Here is a 4,556-nt window from a genome sequence, read left to right on the forward strand (position 1 = left end):
AGCTTAACATATATTTTTGCTGCTCCTAATATCTTGGGGAGTGTAGTGAAATGCTACAAATCTTTCCAGTCTGCCCAGCTCAGGATCCCATAGCTAAGGAAATGCTGTTCCTTACTTTCACTTCCAAACTCCTGGAGAAAGTCGAGACGATGTGCAAGTTCCTAGAAGCTGTTAGGCCAGCGAGGGTTGGCTTCCCATGCAAGCAGAGAAGGTGTTACTTCCCGTTACAAGGTGATTCTGTGTTCAGGCACAGCTGAAATGCTTAATGGAAATGCATTTCCAATAAACAACAGCAGTTTTTATTGCTCATAAAGGAGTGGAATTTAAGGGTCCCATAAACACCACCTTAAACCAAAAGCCCATGAAAACACTAACACCAAAGGCATTAAAAGTCAAGTAGCAAAAGGGCTGTTCAATGTGAAATATGCTGCTTGGGCAACCACCTCCAAAGCAACTGTGGATACTTTTATTTGTGCGCACTTAAATATCCATCCCATAAACCACAACAAGCCATGAGTCATTGAGTCACAGAACCATATAGGTTGGATGGAACTTCCAGAGGTCTTCTTGTCCAACCTTATGCTCAAAGCAGGTCTAGGTGCAGCAGGTTTCCCCAGGCTACATCTCCAGGAGTATCAAAACTCCAGGAGTTTTGAGTACCTCCAAAGTGAGAGGTAGTGCCCTTCCTGGGCAGCCCATCCCAGGATTTGACAGCTCTCACAGTAAGACAAAATTTCCCTGTATCAGGTCACAGTTTCCTATGTTCCAGCTTGTACCAAATGCCTCTTGTCCTAGCCCTGTGCTCCTTCTGGTAGTTGTGGACAGTAGTTAGAATTCCCTTTAGCCTGGCCTTCTTCAAGGCTGAACAAACTCAGTTCTGTCAACCCCACTTTGAACGTTTTCTGGTCGAGCCCCCATCATCTCTGTGGTCCTTTTTTGGACACATGCCAGCCTGTCAATGTCTTTCCAGCACTGGGAGTCTCAAACTGGCCCCAGTAGTCCAGATGTGGTCTCACAATTGGTGAACAGAGGGGAATAGTCACTCCTCAACCTGTTGGCTACACTCTTGCTGTGTCTTGATTTAGACTGTAAGTTAGGCTGTGTAAGCTGGCTTGCACTAAATAAATGAGCTACGTGAACTTTAAATCCCAGCTTCCTATTTAAGGCAAGCCTATAAATGAGCTTTTGCAGTGGATATGTATATGTACTAGAGTGAAATACAGACAGTCTAGCTTAACAGCTTGAAAAAAATATCCATTGGACATATGTTGTTTCTGCTGTAAATCACACTTGCAGAGGTATGGCAGGGTGTAAGGAATTTGATATACATAGCTTACCTCCAGCAGTATCTGTTTAACTCTCTCTACTGTTAGAAAATTGTCTTGTCACATTCCATTCAACATAAAGGTTTTTGAGAAGGAATAATAAGCATTTCTGCCAGCTCCTCAGAAGTTTACCAATTCTCAGGAGTAAAAGAAAGGTCTGCATGTAGTACCCAGAATGTATTGAAGCAGTAATGACTTTTGTTTCAATCATAGAACCAGGGAAGAGTCGCCAGTCATAGTCCATAAATTGTCCAACATCAGATTTGCCAGAGTGGCAGATAAGGCTTGATGAATATCAGCAAGCCAGAAGAGGCAGCACCTCTCCCATCCCCTGTCCCCAGACAATGTTCTCCTTATTTCATTTACTCTTAAGGAGTGAATTGAAAAGAAACCACTGCCCCTTGGGCACTGACCTTTAAAAGCAGTGCTGTGTTGCATGCCGCTTGCTTGAGCCACACTCTGCCAGTCCTTAACCATGGGGATTTTCCTGGAGTCAGCCGGGTTTTAGGATATGGAGCATTCTACGTAACACAGGCAGTCCTTTAAAAATAAAATGGAAAGAAAAACAATGATACCTGAAAACACGAGCTTGAGAGAGAATATCTACCTTGAATCTTTTTTGTGGTGCCAACACGGAGATCACATAGTATAAAATTATATAGGATGAAGATTTTTCTTGCTTAAAAGGCCAGAACAAAAGTGTTCAAGTAGCTAAAGAATGAAGTTTCTACTTGCATAGACCTGTGAACATTTTGGAATAAATTTATAAACTGCCATTTGTTCTCCTTCCCTTTTGCTTTAGATTCAGTCTCACAGGTTCAATTCTACCTATGACTCTTTTTCAAATGAAGTCATAAGAAATAGCTGTATGCATAAACAAGTGTAATCAACCTGCCTTAGATGACTGAGGGGACAAATACAAGCCAGCGGGGAACACGAGAAATTGGTAGAAATGTGTAAGTACCAACTTCAAGTTGCTAACGGCGGTACTTCACAGCCAGTGCTGGTTAAACGAGCAGTTTACTGCCCCTGGTTCAGAAACGAAGGCCACCCGAGGCTCGCCGCGGCTGGGTTCGGCACCCTTTCCGCATAAGACAAGGCTGCGGAGCTGAGTGCCGTGTTTCAAACACGGTCTTCTCAAAGCATCCAGTGCGTTGCTCCATGCTGCTCTCATTCAAGGGGAGCTGAAACTGTACAGTCAAGTAGCTCACCCAAGAAATTACAGATTTAAAGTTGCCCGTCCAACACCAACACAGCTGTTTGTGTTTGCGCAATTACGGCACAGTCTTTAGGTAACTAGTCATGTTGTTTTTTCTTTAAGGTCCCTGCTTATGCAATGAGCAAATTCTTGCTATTTCTTAATATTCTCAGTATATACATTTTGCCATCTCAACCCCTCTCTTTACCAACACGCTATCCTTTCTCTGCAGAGAATATAGAAATTGTCAGCATTTTCTATGGTCTTTTCATTCCTAGAACTCAACCAGAACTACTCAACCTTTATTAAGATCTACTTTCTGTCATCTGGAATTCAAAGAGGCTGACCGAACATTTAATTGGATTTAAAAATACAAGGAATAAACCATTTTACTCTATTTTTTGTTGCTCGCATCTTAGACAGTTTTTTCTTTAAACTTATAAAATCCTATTTTTCTATAATTCCACTTCTTTTTAAACATAGACATTTCTGTAAACTGCAAAATATGACGTGAAAAGTGACACTTCATTAAGGCATTGAAAGTTGTGTATACAACCATTTGTTGCCATTTCTGAAGAGTTTTTAGATGTTCCCAAGGCAAGCATACTCTGTTTATTTTTAGAGCATTCATCACAGGAAATAGATTCTCACATATAGCTTAGAGCTTGAATATTGTAAGCTCTTCAGTCCTCAGTTTCCAGGAGCTGGGAAAGCAATATATCTCTAAAATGGTTTCCAAAAGTGAGTCAACTATATCTACTTGCTGTATGCTTGCTTGTACGTCAGTCATTTCTAATTCTGGAAATCCTTGGCTGTTACAAGCAGCAATGCCACTCACCCTTTGCTTTGCCTAAAAATTATTCTTGTAACAATTTTGAAAAGTTAAGTGTGCTCACTTAAAGCTTAATCGGCTGCTCTTCAAGCTCGGTTTTTGACATGCTGATGAAATCCATGGAAGTGTTGAATGAATTGTCTTTGGGACAAACGGAACTAAGCTGGAAAGATGGAAACCTTTGTCTTATATGTGCTCCCCCCTTCTCTGAGTTACATTTCTTAGAAAGTAGAAAACTGATCATGAAGTTTACAAACATCCTCTTCTCCTTCTAGAGAGCGCATAGAGCATGCGGCTGACTATGCGTTACTCAAAAATATATTTTACTGAGCTTATTTTTCAAAAATATCCATATGATTTTTTTCACTACAATTTGATACTCTTTTCATGGGAAAGGAACTATTTCAGATTGCTTTTAAGCTCATGGAAATGTGTCACCTTTTGACCCTTGCTCAGCCAGTCTACATTAAGACGCAGATGGTTGTTGGTGTGGTTGGCAACTAGGTCCTGAAGAGTTGCTTGGAAGAAATAATATGGCTAGGATAATCTGTTGCAAATTATATCATTTTGTTGAATAATGGCACCCATGACTGAAGACAGCCCTTCTGATAGCGTACAACACACTGCTGTCTGATACATGATGCCATGTAACACACATCATGTTCATTGTTTTCAGTGATTTATGGAACTGTGTCATCTGGCATTAAAAAAATGGGGGTTTTTCACTTGCAGTTCATGGGACAGTGACACAACTGCTAAGAGCCAAATGAGCATCTTCCCCACGTGTTGAAAGTGAACTAATTCTCATAATTTTTCAGCACATTATTTCAGTTAATTTTTTACATTTACACAGAATTTGCAAGCTGTGCTAAACCACTCACTGGCTTCATTCAGAGTCATTCTATACCTCTATGTGGCATTTTATGGAATGCTGCCATTTGGTAGCAATACATGGCACTAAATTAATGGATTTCATTTGTAAGCAGTTTTTGTCCTTGAGAAATTACTTCGATTGCTGCAGAAGATAAAAAAGGAACATCTTCCATACCTATTATCACTTCGAGTAATTTTAAAAATTAAGTACTTACTGTTTCTTTTGTGGGCTCTGTCACAGTTTTGGAACTTCTGCAAGGCATCTGTTCTAGGCTAAATGCAGCAAACCTGTACAGTCCTCTTCTTGAACTGTAATCATATGACTCAC

Source organism: Egretta garzetta, unplaced genomic scaffold (genome assembly GCF_000687185.1).
Source record: "Egretta garzetta isolate BGI_Z169 unplaced genomic scaffold, ASM68718v1 scaffold114, whole genome shotgun sequence".
Classification (NCBI taxonomy): Eukaryota; Metazoa; Chordata; class Aves; order Pelecaniformes; family Ardeidae; genus Egretta; species Egretta garzetta.